General features: G+C 60.6%; 2 long non-coding RNA genes across 3 annotated transcripts; one reads left to right on the forward strand and one right to left on the reverse strand.

The window, feature by feature from the left end:
- LOC311614485 lies at positions 1-3,576 on the reverse strand. The gene is made up of 2 exons (XR_014793671.1): positions 2,485-3,576; positions 1-1,688 (listed from the first exon to the last, which is right to left on the reverse strand). It is a non-coding gene; the product is annotated as an uncharacterized lncRNA (long non-coding RNA).
- A 445-nt stretch (positions 3,577-4,021) lies between these two features.
- On the forward strand, positions 4,022-11,685 carry LOC311614481. 2 transcript variants are annotated; one of them, XR_014793666.1, is made up of 4 exons: positions 4,022-5,477; positions 7,236-7,535; positions 8,847-10,439; positions 11,571-11,685. It is a non-coding gene; the product is annotated as an uncharacterized lncRNA (long non-coding RNA). The 2 variants fall into 2 exon arrangements; XR_014793667.1 differs by having other exon boundaries at positions 4,023-5,335.
- The last annotated feature ends 4,728 nt before the right edge of the window (positions 11,686-16,413 follow it).

Genomic DNA, 16,413 nt, shown 5'->3' on the forward strand with positions numbered 1-16,413 from the left:
GAGCTTTAAAGTAAAGTTTATTCCCCAGTAATGAAGGGGACTCATTACGGAGGTAGAGAAATCAGAATTGAAGGAGTCGGGAGGGGGGATGGACCCAGCCGGGCTGCCGCCTGGACGTGGAGGATCAGCAGCACGCGACTGTCTGGGGGGTCTTTTTAAGGGGAGGAACAGGAGAGGGTTGGACCCAGGGCAGAACGGGAAGGGGTGGGCTCCAGGACACTTTGGCAGGCGCTGATTGATGGCTCAATGTCTTGGAGATGTCTCTGTGACAGGTGCCAGTAAGGTCATAACTCCGCCCACCAGTTGGGAGGAGGGAGAACCTTATAATGACCACCGTTACCAGCATGCCCCAGGGTGACATCACGGTCCCCGAATTTTGGGGACCCCGTTGGAGGCGAGGATTTGAACTGCAAACGGTCAGCTAGGATCTCGAAAGGGAGTGAGCCAGCGGCGAGGCAGGGCTAGAGGCTCGGGGGTAAGCGGCAGTCGGGATGGTCCCGGTGCCCAAATAAGGTCTGAGAGCCGTGGTTCCCGGCTCTCGGGTGGGAAATGGGTCGGTGTCCCCAGCAGACTGCCCGGGAATGTTCGGACCGGAACCCGGATCCTCTGGCCGCCGCGGTGGAAGAAGGAAGCCGCAGGCAGAAGGTGGCCCGGCCACGGTGGCGGTTTATTGAAGAGCAAGCACAGACTCCCCCGTGGGGAGAGGGAAGGGGCCCACGGAGCTCCTTTTCGCTGCGGCTTGTTCATAGCCGTCCCGGCTCACACTGCGGGTTTGGCACATCCCGGTGAACACCGCAGAGCCCGCGGTATGCACGGGCACACCTCGTAAAGGCCGCAGGGCCTTGTGCCTTGGTGTCCCCTCTGATGGGTCACCGTATCCTCCTCCGGTTGGTTACTATGGAAACTCCTGAGCCCAAAGGCCCAACCTCACACTGGACAGGTGAGGTTCTCCCCCCTCCGTCCTTATTGTTTCCCTCTTCCCCCTGGGCTTCCTCCTTCTCCTCCTGGAGGAGGGGCTCCTTCCCCGGATTTAGTAAACTCAGGCCTTTTGCCGGTCCCAGCGGCCTCATTCTATGGAAATGCATCTGTTGCAGCTGTTCAGCTCTCCCATTCTATAGAAATAGACCTTCTGCTGCTCTGCAGCCCTGTGCTTCCTCCTTGGTCCCCGTAATTTCTAAACTTCCCTAAGCCTGCCCTGTGTTTCAAGCGGAACAGCGTCAGGCAGTGTACACGGGCCGTAAGGGTCCCGGGTGCCGGTGGGGAGCATTCTGTCCCCTTGCGACGAATGCTCACGATGCAGGGGCGGCGAGGCCCTCTGCACAGAAGTTGGCGGGCGGGGCGGGGTGGCCCACGTTTTCTCTGCTGCTCTCAAAAGGCTCCCTTTCATCTGTTTGTGCTCATGTGAACTGTGGGTGGCAAGATTGTCCGCGCACATTGTTTGCCTTGCCTGTGTGCCCCCGAGAAAGACCCCAGGGCCCCCACACCTGCCTCAGGGCAAAGGGAAGGGAAGTCCCAAAGGGAACGTGCCTTTATGGCCGCTTGAGTGCACAAGTCCCATCTGGGCCTGGGAGCCAGCTGCTGCCGGACACAACGGGGCCACGGGAGGAGATGATCCCCAACCAGCAGCATCTGTTTCCTTCTCGCCGGCGCCTGGGGTTCGAGGCAGTTTCCGGGAACTGTTTCACCTACTTCAATGAGAAACAGGCATGTTTGCTGAATGGGAAACGGGAACATGGGCCCCTTCCTGTTCCCCCTGCTCCCACCCCATGGGGGTACAGTGAGGCCACCAGTGATGTGTAAGCAGGCTGTGAGGCCGTGGGAGCCTGGCCGGCTGCTTGGACTAAGAAAGGCCACGGAGAAACTGCTTCTGGGCGTGAGCCAGCATGGTCGCCGCTTGCCCCAGGACACAGCTCCTCAGTCCCCCATGGGCCCTGCCGGGCTTGTCTTCTGTCTCCTATAGAGCCTTGCCGTGGGAAGTCTGGGCTGCGGCAAAACAACGGCACTGGCACCGGCAGGCGGTCCCCGGTGCGACCCATCTGCAGGCCTTGTGGGACACGGAGGAAAACGTGGGTGCAAAGGTAAGTCCTGCTATGAACACACATGTCTCGCAGCCGGTGCTCTGGGCTCTTTGCCTGATACGTGCCACGGCCGAGTGCATTTCGTGTCTAGATGTTTAGTGACATGAAAGCAACCGCTGCAGGTAGGAGGGGGTGAGCATTCGGATTAGGTGAGGAGCTCTGGGGTCTTGGGCTGGAGGACAGGTCAGGCCCAAGCCCCCCACCCCACCCCACCCCATTTGAGCCACCTGTGCCCCCAGGGTCCAGCCAGGGGATAGGCCCCTCGACGGGTATATCGACCAGAGAGGATTTTTAACTCAGCCAAGTAAGGTAGGAAAGGGCAAGTGGGGAGAAAGCATAAGGTTGCCAGGCCTGATTGGGTGACATCTAGCTCCCCGCCAAGCACAAATCACCGGGCACCCCTCACCTGTGAACGCTGTCCCCAAGGACGGACAGGGTCACGGCTCGGGCTGCTGGTCTGTGGGCAAGGAGCCCGGCTGTTAGATCCCTAAAGGCAAAGCACAAGAACAAAAACAGGCGGAGAGAAAATGAAGACGATGAGAGCGTGTTTTCCGTGTTAGGACCCGGTTTCAGTTGTAGACTACAACCCGCCCCGGCCATGGCAGTCCCTTGAGGACTTGCAAAGCTTCGGCTTGGCGGTCAGTCCCCGCCCGGGGGCAGCTAAGTCCTCCCGGAGTGCGTGCTCGCGAGTCCCCGGAGTTCCCACGTGCCCCTGGGGCCCCGGGAAGTCCGTGGGGAGTCTGTCCCCCTCCCGGCAGCTTCCTGGAAAAAAAACAATTGCAAATGGGCCTTCTGCGGCCAGGGTCTCTCCATGCCGGCCTGGAGGTCTCTGCTGGTCGCCTTGGGCCTTGCTGGACACTTTCTCCCCGTTCAAGCCAGACACGAGACTCTCTGAGGTGAATGAGATGAATTTGGGGGTCTTAGGGGGCAGCGGTGGTCTCTCGACCCCGCCCCTGCCCCCGCCCTTCAGATGCATCTTTGTTTGACTTTTATCCCATCGGCAGTCGCTACCTTGCGGTCAGTTTTCTATAGCTCCGGAGCAAGGTAAGGGCTAAAATTTGACCTCGATGCCCGAGGCAGAGTTCCAGGAGCCCGGAGGCGATACCAGATTGCCCCCGGTTACTCTCAGTTTTCAAAAAGTGATCCAGTTTTTGGGAGATTGTACCACCAGGTATATAGGTTATGTGTGCCTCAGGGCGATTCCTGGCTGGCTGAGATGTGAGTGCCCTGGGGGACGGGGGCCAGCACCGCCGGGGTCCGCCCCGGGTGCTGCTTATCCCCAGGGCTCCCCCGACCCTGGGAGCGCCAATGGGCCGGTCCGCAGGGAGCCGCAGGAGCCCACCCGGCCGTGGGGGGCCTCCGACCTCGTGGGTCGGCCTGGTCGGTCTGCTCGCTCGTGGAAGCGCCCGAGGGCCCCGTCCAAGGAGCCGCAGAGCCCACAAGGCCGCGGGGGCCGAGTTGGGCGCCGGCCCGCGGGTCTGCCTGCTCGCTCGCTCGTGGAAGCGCCCCGAGGGACGGTCCACCGGAGCCGCAGGGGCCCACACGGCCGCGGGGGCCGAGTTGGGCGCCGGCCCGCGGGTCTGCCTGCTCGCTCGCTCGTGGAAGCGCCCCGAGGGACGGTCCACCGGAGCCGCAGGGCCCACACGGCCGCGGGGGCCGAGTTGGGCGCCGGCCCGCGGGTCTGCCTGCTCGCTCGCTCGTGGAAGCGCCCCGAGGGACGGTCCACCGGAGCCGCAGGGCCCACACGGCCGCGGGGGCCGAGTTGGGCGCCGGCCCGCGGGTCTGCCTGCTCGCTCGCTCGTGGAAGCGCCCGAGGGACGGTCCACCGGAGCCGCAGGGGCCCACACGGCCGCGGGGGCCGAGTTGGGCGCCGGCCCGCGGGTCTGCCTGCTCGCTCGCTCGTGGAAGCGCCCGAGGGACGGTCCACCGCAGCCGCAGGGCCCACAAGGCCGCGGGGGCCGAGTTGGGCGCCGGCCCGCGGGTCTGCCTGCTCGCTCGCTCGTGGAAGCGCCCGAGGGACGGTCCACCGGAGCCGCAGGAGCCCAACCGGCCGTGGGGGGCCTTCGACCTCGTGGTTCGGCCTGCTCGCTCTGCTCGCTCGTGGAAGCGCCCGAGGGCCCCGTCCACTGAGCCGCCGAGCCCTCAAGGACGTGAGGGCCGGGTTTGGCGCCCACCCGAGGGTCTGTAGCGCTATGCCCAGTGCCCTTAAGGAGCGTTTAATGATTCTTAAGGCGGCTTCATTGGTTCATTGAGATTTGGTAGCCTCAGGGCTTGTGGGGTTGTTTCGTCAAATGGAAGTCCAGACTGTTATAGCAGCGCCCCCTCGGGGGGCTCCTTGGAGAACCGGAGGGAAGGGTGCCGTGCTGCTACGAAATGGGGCCGGCGTGGAACCTGCAGGGAAGCGAGTGGAGGGCATTGGCAGGCTTGTCCACGGACACTGGGTGCCGGTCATCTGGTGAGGCTTTTCTGGGGCTTGTTACCGAGGTGGGGGCCGGCCCACGGTATACTCAGAACGCGTGTAGGACGCTGCGGTCCTGCGGAGGCGCGCTCCTCATGCAATTTCCCTGGGATCCGGGGATGGCCCGGAGGTGTAAGGGCCTTGGGGCCCCAGTGCCTGAGAGAGCCCCCGGGGCCATGGCACTATCAGGGGTCGCTGCTGGGTCTCGGTGCTTACGTGTAGTGGAAGCTTGTGCCTTACAGGGAGATGGGCCTTTGCTTTAAGCATTTCCCGACCCAAGCGTGTGTGGCTGGCCCAGGAGGGCAAACCAGGTCTTGTGGACACAGGGGTGCGGTGTGTGGTTCAGCCCTGCCAGCGGCTGCAGAGCGCGGGGTCGGGCTTTTCCGGCCTGAGGGGGAGAAGGGCGAGCTCCCTAGAGTTGATGGCAAACGAATTGGTTGGCGCTCTGGGCGCAGGGCTCGGGCTTGTACTGGTCCACCGCCTGACTGCCTCTGCCCTTGCCCCTGAGACGGCCCACGCGGGGCCTGGCATTCATTCGGGCTCCCGGGGCCCTTGTGTGCAACCTGGTGCGGCTTAGCAAGCCCCACCTGGCGGGCTCCGCTCTGCAGGTGTCTCCAACCTCTTCCCCGGGCTGCCCCCCCCACTCTCGCGAGAGAAAAGCGTTGTGAGGCTCGCGCTCCGATTTCCGCTTGCCGCGTCCCGGAAGGCTATCCGCGCAGAGGGCGGGCGCCTTTGCTGTGCAGTTGACACTCGTTCTCCGTGTTGCAGGCCGTGCGAGACGGGCTCGGAGGCTTGACAGGTTTGGGCTCCCCCTTTGCCGCCGGCTTGTTGTGCGCCCTTGGGGCCCCGTGGAGCAAAGGCGTGGGGCTGCGGCTCGCACGCGGGTGTTAGGCCAGGTGCTTCTGGTGGTCCCTTTGTTTTCCTCCCTGGGGGAGATGGAGGTAAGTGTGGCGGGGCACAGCAAGAAGGGGGCAGCAGCCACAGACGGCCGTGCTGCGAGGGGAATTGGACCCCGGGTGTTCCACGCCCGGGGAGGAGGAGGCCCACCCGGTTAGAGGTGTGTGGAAAGGCAATTTGAGGTTGTATGGGAAAGGCGACCTGGGAAGAGAGGCCGTGGAATGGTGTTTTCTCCACTTTGCTGGGGCTCATTTGTTGGGCATAGGAGACGAGTCCCCGGTGAGGCTCATAGAAGGCAGCCCTGCGGTGCTGGTGGTCGAGGGTCCCTGGCGGTTGGGTGCCAGCTTCCTCGAGGCTATGGGGGCCGGCACAAGCGGTGAAGGGGGAACCCAAGGAGTAGGGGCTGCCTCCCAGAGAGTGTTCGTTTCCACGGCAGGCTCAAATGGACCTTCCCTGGGGCTCGGCTAAGCTCTGGTTTCCGCTATCTTCATGCCCTCGAGGCCTGCCCAAGGTGGCCAGGTTAGTAGGAGAACCCTGCGCTCGGTGGCTGGCTGGCTAGCTTCGGCGTTCTGTGGGTTTGGGCCACGCCTCGGTCAAACGTGCCTCGTTGATCCCACTTTGCTCGCCCCTCCTCGGGGCTGCTTGCGGGCTCTGTTGCCCGAAGGCGGGTGAGTGCGCTGCTCACCCGTGTGAAGCTTTGCGGCTTCGTTGGCTTGGTTTATATAAGGCTGTTTCTCCCCCCTGCAAGCTGTCCCACATTTCCATCTTCCCCCTTCCCCGTTTCTCTTCCTCCGCAGCAGCAGCAGCAGCAGCAGCAGCAGCAGCAGCAGCAGCAGCAGCAGCAGGTGAGGGGAGAACGTGGGGTGGGGTGGGGTAGGGTGGGTGGCTTTCTGGGGTCGACCAGATGGCCCATCCCGAGCTGGGGGTCGACCAGATGGCCCAACGAAAATCGGGTCGACCAGATGGCCCAGTGAAATCCGGCCGGCAGAACGGGGGAAGCGTCCGGGGGTGGTGGGTGACCCAGGGCTCTCCCGAGCCCCGTTCGGGAGGAAAAAGGGCCGGCTCCGACTCGGCGTTAGATATCCCTCCGCCGCACCAGGTCTTCCAGCAGGCCCCAGTGCGGCCAACACGGCCGCTCCCAAGTGACATCTAACCGCGGAGGGATTTTTTTGTTTTGTTCCTTTTTTTCCAGAGATGACAGTCAGTCCAGGCAAAAGCGGCCCGCCAACTGCACGTACACACGCCCGGGGCTCCCCGGGGACGTCCGTCCGTGCCGTGGGCAGGTCGCAGTTGGTCACAAACGGCATTTCTGACCTCCAGGCCCGTTTCTGCATGTACGCACGCCCCAGTGGGAAGAACAGAAACGTGCCTGGAGGTCAGAAATGCCGTTTGTGACAACTGCGACCTGCCCACGGCACGGACGGACGTCCCCGGGGAGCCCCGGGCGTGTGTACGTGCAGTTGGCGGGCCGCTTTTGCCTGGACTGACCGGCATTCCCGGAAAAAGAAAACCCCCTCCGCGACTGTCAGTCACTTTGGGGCGACCGTGTTGGCCGCACTGGGGCCTGCTGGAAGACCTGGTGCGGCGGAGGGATGTCTAACCCCGGAGCCGGCCTTTTTCCCCAAAAAAACGGGGCTCGGGAGAGCTCTGGGTCACCCACCACCCCCAGACGCTTCCCCCGTCCTGGCAGCCACATTTCGCTGGGCCATCTGGTCGACTCGATTTTGTTGGGCCATCCGGTCAACCCCAGCAAGCTAGCTGCACTTTTTACAACTTTTTCCCCCCCTTTTTTCCTTTACTAGGGGCCAAATACACGACCTCGTGTATCTTGAAAGGAATTGGGGGCTGCAAGGTCACCCCAGGCCAGTCTGCTGGCAGCCCCACTCCCACCGGCACAGAGCAGAGCCATTGGGGCCACCAGCAAGCGGTGCGAGTGGCAGCTACTGCCCCAGTTGCCCCGCAGGAGCGAGCAGGAGGAGGTGGAGAAACCCTCAGGAGCACCGGGGCCAGCGGCCGGCACTGGCAGCGGGGGCAAATGACAGAGACCAGCACCCCAACCTGGGCGGGTGCCCCTGCTCGGTCCTAAGCCTTTGAGTACAAAGGTAGGTTTGGGGTGTTTTTTAGTGTGTGTTGCAAGTACTAGGCTTCTCAAACTCGCAGCCAAGGGGCCACAGGCCTTGGACAACCCTGCCTCCAAGTGGGTCAGAGATCCCCTAATGCTCTCCTTGTGCCATTTCCTATGGGGTGGGGGGGGTAAATCCTCTTGGAGGAATGTCTTTTAGTTCTTTTTGCTTTTCCCTACTTCTCTAATGCCTGCCTTCCCCAGTCTGTAAGCCTTGGGGACCCCCTTCCCCCAGCATGATTTCTTTTTAACCTATATGCTTCAAGCAATTAGTCCCAGAAAAGCGCTAGTGCCAACTTGTGGGTTACCGGCACCTGGGCAGCCTCGTTCCGGTTCCAGCCGAGCCGGGTGGAGCCTCTGCGCTGGCAGGAAGAGGCAGGTGAGCCTGCATTTCCTTTGGTCGGGACACACTGGCTCAGGCTCACAGCTCGTCCTCCATCCTCGGTACTTCCTTTCCCCTCCCCTAGGGCCCCCGACAAATCTTTCAAAAGCCGTCTCAGCCCTGGGCGAAACCCAACAGCCTGTCCCTGCTCTCTCCTTCAGTCCCCTAAAGAGACGCCCCAGCAGGCCGGGCCACGTGAGACCCACAGCTTGACATGGAAGGTGTGCTCCGTCAGGACACAGGACAGCCGCCACGCGCACACGGTGGCTGAAATGCTGCCGGGAGAGCCACTCACAAGCAAAAATCCAAGCCCAAGACATTTCTTGAAGCCCCTTCCTGGCTCCCCCATAACAAATCGCACAAGGAGAGCTTGCCCTCAGCTGAAAAGACGCTGCCAAACACCCCTGACTCTGGGACTCGCCCCCGTGCACAGTGTTTCCCCGTTAAACCTCGGACCCTGTGGGTGGCTGAGGAACCCTACCTGTCCTCCTTTCTCCTTGTGCCTTTCTACTTGGGCGTCTAATTCTTCCCGCATCTTGAGGCGTGGGGAGAGAAGAATGGGGAAGGTAAAGCACCCTGCGTGCCTCGGAAACTCTCCAGAGTCCACACGATTCCAAACACGTGGGACACCCCCCCCCCCCCATCTGTTCTGGCCGATTCCGGGGGAGGAGGCTGCCCCACGGCGCCAGAAACTCCCAGAGATGCCCATTTCTGCCACCTGCCCCCCCCCCACTCCCTCCCCAGTTGCGAATTCAGAGACACCTGGAGAGGCCCAGCCCTGACATGCGAGTGCTCTGACGGCACGCTCGGCTGTCAGTCCGCCCGGGGCCCAGGTTGACCAGAATTCCAGAACACAGCCCGGAACGATCACGTCTTCTGACACTTTGTCCTTTCTTGTTGCCCACACAGCCAACAAGCCAAGAGACTGACTGGGCGTGCAGGCCCACGGCCCACGGCCCACGGGGAAGGAGAAGGCTTAAGGAATTTCAGGACATCTGCTCCCCCTCCCCCACCTCAGTAACCATGCTGACTCCGATGCATGACCACGTGTGTTTGACGCTGCTGCTATGGAAACGGTAGCATCAGGTCTGATGGGTGAGAAGGCCACCCTTTCAGAGGCAAGGATTGTGGAAACCAATGAGCGCCTGGTGATGAATCAGAATAGAGGGAGTGGGAAGACCTAACCAACCCACACGCGGGTTTCTCCTCACTCACTCACTCACTCACTCACTCCAGGCCTGAGGTCACTCGGGGCTAATCCTCCTCCGGGAAGCACCTCTGCCCCGGGAAAACCGATCGCATGTTCGTTTGCCCCGTTCCGTTCTGGAAGCCTAAAAGTGGTTCCCGTCCCCTAACCCCCCATAAGCCGATTCCCATCCGACGCTCCTTACTCTCAACCCCAGCCTCCATTTGCCCTCGGTACTGACGATAGGTCCTCCCTTCCTGCAACTGATGGATGGCCTGTGGCGGCCGCTGAGTTTGCATGGCAATTTTTTTTTCTTTTTTCCTTCACACACACTGGTCCCGCCCACTGACCGGTGGCGTGGCTGTGGGTGGTGCTGGCAGGCCCCTCCCTGTGCAGCTCCTCCCAGTGGGCCATTCCTGCCTGAGAATTCTAACCACCCCCGTGGCCCCCGGCAAAGGAATTCCCAGGAAGCTGGCCATTTCCCTTCTCACTCTCTGATGGTTCTCAAATTGAAAACCGCCGAGGCTCTTTCTCTCCGTTCCCTCTTCACCAGCAGCTGCCTCCTCCCCAGTCCCGGAGAGCTCAAATCCGGAGAACCTGAGCTCCAAAGCAGCCTTTCCCATCTAACACGTCCTCAGCTCAGGCCCAAAGACCGCCTTCCTCATCGGCCCCTTCTATTCCCGCGTCCACCCCACCCCTGAGGGAGGCAGCAGGCGCTGAGGGCGCAGTCCGAGTCCACATCCCGTTCTCTATGTCCAGCCTCACAGACTGAGGGGCATCTCGGGTTTCTTTTTCCGCTGAACTAGATGCAGGTCCACAAACCCCTCAAAAAGACCTCGTTAGCCTGACCTCTAAGGTCTTTGATAACAGAGACGAGGAGACCCAGATCCAACAACAAGGCGAGATCAGGCCCGGGCTGAGGCCCAGCAGGAGGCCTCCCAGCTCCTAGCCACCGCTTTCAAACCCCAAAGGAAGTGCCGGTCCTCCAACCGTGGCTAACTCAGGGGCTGAGCCCCCTCTGGGCCCACGCCTCCAATGCAGCCCGGAAGGACAATGGCCAAGTCCTGCTCTGACCCGAGATCCCCGCCTGGACCCTGCCCGAGGCTCGGAAGGGAAGGCCACTGGAAATCAGACTGTCATCTGGCTCCTCCGGGTCAGGCCTCCCCTCAGCCAGTCCAGCATGGCCGCCCTCTGGATCCGGTTTGGAGCTCCCGGACCTCCTGGGACTGGCCGCCCAAGAAGCTGCCCAGGCCCTGACAGGGCCCCACAGACTTCTATCACCAGGACAGAGCCTCGGGGAACGACTGCGGTGGCAGGTAAGCCCATCTCTTTCTTCACGGACACCGGGGCCACTCATTCTGCCCCTCCTAATTTGCTGGGACCCTCGTCCACTCCTCAGTCTCTATTATGGGGGTTGACGGATCAGTCTCACAGCCATTAGCCACCTCAAATTCCCCCATTCACTCTTTTCTCATTCTACCTCGGTGCCCGGCCAGGTCTACCGTGCATCCCCTCATAAAACCCAGTTGTCCCAAACCAAAATCACCTACCTCAGTTTCCCTCTCTCAGCCCACAAGGCCGAGCCATTCCTGGGACTGTAAACGCCTCATCTCTTTATCTCCTCTATCTATAAGAAGAATGTGCCCTTTAAGACCGAAGCGGCTAAAGGAGGCCTGGCTAGCCTGGCAACAGGCTGCGGAGCCTGCTCCCCCACCCCCCTTAGAAGTTACTCTGAGCAAGAAAGTGAGGCTTCAGTCCCCGAGCCTGGCAGGACAAGGTTGCTGGACGCTCCTTAAGCTAAACCAGAATAATCAGTGTCTCTAACCTCTTATCCAACCATCCGTGTGCCTGGCTTTCACTACTCCTTTCCTTCCTTTTCCCTCCCACTTTCACTGCAGTACAATCTCAACCACTCATCTGTCACCTCTTATTGGTGGCGCCATGGTGACTACTCTCTCAGCTTGGAGTGCGGAACTAGAAAAAGGAATCCCATACCCTTTAGCCCACCTCTTCTCCTTACACCTTCCAGCTTGTCTCCGTGCTAGGGATTTTTCTTCCTCTGTCTCCCCCCATCAGCTGGACAGGAACCTGTACTCTCATCTGTCTCTCACCCAATGTAGACGTAGCCCCAATAATCAGTCTCTACCTGTCCCCGTAACCATCATATCTGACACAAAAGAGGAGTTCACATCCCTCACCTCCTAACCCTCAGCATCAAGTGGCAGTTGGAACTGCCTCAGGGAGCCTAACCACTGCTCTACCTACTCTGAAACCCTGCCTCGGGACCTACAGGAAACACGTGGATGCCCAGCAAGGGGAAAAACTGGGAAAACAAGAACCTCACCCCCAGGGTAACCTATTCTACCCTTTCATATCACTAGTGAGGCAACCGACACCCCTACTCTTTTCCCCCTAAAAATAACAGCTAGGTCTCGGTTATATTTCAGCTCCAGAAAAGCAGCAAAGCCAGACAAGTGACGCTGTGGCAGCCTCAGGAACAGCTTTAACCTCCCAAGTGACTCAACAGGACCGCTCTCGAGACGTCACCAGCCAGTCTCTTGGGGAAATCGTGCTGCTGCACCCTTCACCCAGCACGGAAAAGCTACCTGTTTTTGGCTCACTTACTCCATGGCTCCTCCCACTATCAGGCCCACTGGTATTTACACTCTTAATTTTGCTCTTTGGAAACTGCCTCACGCATTCTTTCACTAGTCTACTGCAGAACAGCATGCAGGCGCTCGCCAGCCAGAAGGTGGGAGAGATCTATCTGGCACTGAATTCAGAACCTAACACCGGAATCCTCGACACCCGGGTAGACGCCCCTAAGACGCCCCCTCACACCTGGAAGCAGTTACGGAAGATGGACCTTCGCCCCCTGACCTCGCCCGGACTCTCAATTTTTAAAAAATATTTTATTGATTTTTTTACAGAGAGGAAGAGAGAGGGATAGAGAGTTAGAAACATCTATGAGAGAGAATCATCCATCAGCTGCCTCTTGCACACCCCCTACAGGGGATGTGCCCGCAACCAAGGTACATGCCCTTGACCGGAATCGAACCCGGGACCTTTCAGTCCGCAGGCCGACGCTCTATCCACTGAGCCAAACTGGTTTCGGCCAGACTCTTAATTTTTTTATTTTTTTAAATTTTATTTATTTATTTTTTTATTACCAGAAGCCTGTAATGATAGATCCTCCCTTCCTCCAACTGATGGACGGAGAATGACTTAAACTCCACCTGCAGCCGGACATTCCTGAGCACTGAACCACCCATCAGCACCTGCCAAATACCCTGAGCCCCCCATTCCTAAGTCCCCAGGTCCCGAATCATAGGCCTTCCATGAAACCACCCATCAGCGTGTGCCGAGTGCCCTAAGCCCCATCCCCCTCTCTATCCTCCCCTTAAAGGTGCCTGAACCCCGGCCCTCGCTCTCTTTCTCCGGAAGGCAGCGGGCAGTGGTACTCTTCTCTCCAATAAAGCCTGTGTCCTGGCATCCGGGTCTCGGGCCCCGCGACTCCGTTTCATCTTTCAGGACCAGGTACTAACCGACAGCAGCTGCCGCCGGGTCCGGCCGCCTCTGCCCGGAGGCCCTCAGGCGGGCGGAGAGCTTCTGAACAGCCGCCAACAGGACGATGCAGCCGAGGGGCCAGCCACAGGCGGCCAGCAGGGAGCGCACTGCGAGCAAAACAAAACAAAACAAAACAGTTTGTGAGAAACAGAAGAGACAAACACCGCTTCCTGGGGGACAAAGAGGAGCCGGGCCGCCTCGGGCGGGCAGAGGCCTCCCACTCCCCGGCGCTCGGAGACATGGGGGGACCGTAGGGGGACCCCGAAGGCTGGGAGCCAGGGCGGGCGGGCGGGGAGGGGGCGCAGGGAGGCCTGTTGGCCCGCGCCGTGGCCCAGGGATCCCAGGGATCGCAAGGACAGGACTTGATTTCCAATAAAAAACACACAAAACAATGAATTGAAAATAAACCGCCGCCGCCGCCGCCGCCGCGGGAAGAGCGGCTCCGGGACGCAGAGGCCTCCCGGGCCCCGCCCCTCCCGGCCCGGCAGGCGCCCCGCGGGGGACCACGCACCGGCCGTGGCGGCGGCCCCCGGCTCCCCTGGGCCCCGGGGTTCGCGGGACTCACCGGTGACGCGCAGGAAGCGCAGCCCCTCCGACTCCGGAGCCGGACGCGCCGTCAGCTTCTCCCCGTCCGGCTCCGTGGCGGCCGCGGCTGCTTCCGGGTTTCCGGGGTTCGGCCCGCCCCTACGTATACTACGTGCGCTCGAGGGCGGGGCCTCGGCCTCCCCGGCCAATGGCGCCGCGGCACGGCCGCAGAGTGGCAGGAGCAGCGGGGTTGGGACGCGTGACAGTGTTGACGTTTGTAGGGACGCCGCTCGGCCCGCTCTCTCAGCCCGCGGCACCTTCTAGGCTGAGAAGGGCCCGCCGATCGCCGCGCCTCTCCTCCCGTCCGCGATCCAGTCCTCTTGGGGCGGGACGATCCGAGCGATGGCCCCCGCACGCTCGCTGTCACTGTCGCACAGTCCCAGGCAGGACAGCCCGGCTCTCTGCCCCTCACGTCCTGCACCCACTCAGAGCTGATCCGATGTGACCAATGCCACCCCATAGAGAGGAACAGATCTGCAATTTTCTACAACCCTTCTGAGTGCCCTTCTAGTTTCTGCATTCCGTGCTGCCCTATTCATGACTCCCTTAATAAAGACAATTACATTTTATTTAGAAAAAATATGTATATACTTTATTCTTTTTTTTTTATAGAGAGGAAGAGAGAGTTAGAAACATCCATCAGCTGCCTCCTGCACACGACCGCTGGGGATGTGCCTGCAATCAAAGTACATGCCCTTGACCGGAATCGGACCTGCGACCTCCTATTCATAGGTCGAAGCTCAACCACTGAGCCACACTGGATGGGCGCACCCACGTGTAATCGCTGTTCCAGGGGAAAAAAGAATCCTTGGCTGTGGGCTGTTAACTCTGTTAACTGAGGGTTAACACTGCATTTGCTCTGAGAGTGTCTTGGGTTTGATCCACCCCTGCAGATGGGGGTCGCCCTAGCTTCCCATCTCTTGCGGTTCGTAGGTCCGGGGCGCCTTGGCTCCGTGCCCTGTTCTGGATGCCTTCCGGGGGGCGTCTCTGCAGCCTGGAGGGTCCCCGATTCCAGACATTAGTATCCGCCGCTTCAGCAAAGTGTCAAAGCGCTCCAGTCTGTGACAGGTTCCAGGAGGAGGACCAGGAGGTGAAAACTCCATGCAAAGTGCGCCTCTCATGGGAAGAGGGTCTCAGCGGTGTCTCTGGCCGCCTACCAAGGGCATTCCTGGGACAATGGGGCACATTGCAATCCCGTTAGAGGACTGGAAGGGAGGCACGCATTAGTGTGAACACCCGATGCTAATGGTTGTGCAGGAAAAGGCCCTGGTTTATAGGAAATTGCCCCTGGTATTTGGGAGAAAAGAAATAACATTGGCGGGGTCACAGGCTATCACAGGGGTAGTTTCAGATTGCTCGTGAAGAGAGGCCTCTGTGCTATACTTGTCACTTTACTGTGCTTTTGCTTTGGGATGGCTGGGGGGAAAAAAAAAAAAAAAGTTTAAACGATGCAATACCAGATGTGTCCACAAGACGGCGACATAACATCCCAAAAGCGGTGTTACTACCAGATATATCAATTAATAACGGGGATTTTCCCCCACTTCCGGGAATTGCTCCTTTTTTTGGCATTAAACTCGACATTTTAATTAAAGTATCTATGATTTTAACGCGTCAGAAAATATGACATGAAGTTTTGAAGATTGTTAGTCAAAATAGCAGAGGACCGGGCTGTCCTGCCTGGGACTGTGCGACAGTGACAGCGAGCGTGCGGGGGCCATCGCTCGGATCGTCCCGCCCCAAGAGGACTGGATCGCGGACGGGAGGAGAGGCGCGGCGATCGGCGGGCCCTTCTCAGCCTAGAAGGTGCCGCGGGCTGAGAGAGCGGGCCGAGCGGCGTCCCTACAAACGTCAACACTGTCACGCGTCCCAACCCCGCTGCTCCTGCCACTCTGCGGCCGTGCCGCGGCGCCATTGGCCGGGGAGGCCGAGGCCCCGCCCTCGAGCGCACGTAGTATACGTAGGGGCGGGCCGAACCCCGGAAACCCGGAAGCAGCCGCGGCCGCCACGGAGCCGGACGGGGAGAAGCTGACGGCGCGTCCGGCTCCGGAGTCGGAGGGGCTGCGCTTCCTGCGCGTCACCGGTGAGTCCCGCGAACCCCGGGGCCCAGGGGAGCCGGGGGCCGCCGCCACGGCCGGTGCGTGGTCCCCCGCGGGGCGCCTGCCGGGCCGGGAGGGGCGGGGCCCGGGAGGCCTCTGCGTCCCGGAGCCGCTCTTCCCGCGGCGGCGGCGGCGGCGGCGGTTTATTTTCAATTCATTGTTTTGTGTGTTTTTTATTGGAAATCAAGTCCTGTCCTTGCGATCCCTGGGATCCCTGGGCCACGGCGCGGGCCAACAGGCCTCCCTGCGCCCCCTCCCCGCCCGCCCGCCCTGGCTCCCAGCCTTCGGGGTCCCCCTACGGTCCCCCCATGTCTCCGAGCGCCGGGGAGTGGGAGGCCTCTGCCCGCCCGAGGCGGCCCGGCTCCTCTTTGTCCCCCAGGAAGCGGTGTTTGTCTCTTCTGTTTCTCACAAACTGTTTTGTTTTGTTTTGTTTTGCTCGCAGTGCGCTCCCTGCTGGCCGCCTGTGGCTGGCCCCTCGGCTGCATCGTCCTGTTGGCGGCTGTTCAGAAGCTCTCCGCCCGCCTGAGGGCCTCCGGGCAGAGGCGGCCGGACCCGGCGGCAGCTGCTGTCGGTTAGTACCTGGTCCTGAAAGATGAAACGGAGTCGCGGGGCCCGAGACCCGGATGCCAGGACACAGGCTTTATTGGAGAGAAGAGTACCACTGCCCGCTGCCTTCCGGAGAAAGAGAGCGAGGGCCGGGGTTCAGGCACCTTTAAGGGGAGGATAGAGAGGGGGATGGGGCTTAGGGCACTCGGCACACGCTGATGGGTGGTTTCATGGAAGGCCTATGATTCGGGACCTGGGGACTTAGGAATGGGGGGCTCAGGGTATTTGGCAGGTGCTGATGGGTGGTTCAGTGCTCAGGAATGTCCGGCTGCAGGTGGAGTTTAAGTCATTCTCCGTCCATCAGTTGGAGGAAGGGAGGATCTATCATTACAGGCTTCTGGTAATAAAAAAATAAATAAATAAAATTTAAAAAAATAAAAAAATTAAGAGTCTGGCCGAAACCAGTTTGGCTCAGTGGATAGAGCGTCGGCCT

This window comes from Pipistrellus hanaki (assembly GCF_964339955.1).
Source record: "Pipistrellus hanaki genome assembly, chromosome: 21".
Taxonomy (NCBI): domain Eukaryota; kingdom Metazoa; phylum Chordata; class Mammalia; order Chiroptera; family Vespertilionidae; genus Pipistrellus; species Pipistrellus hanaki.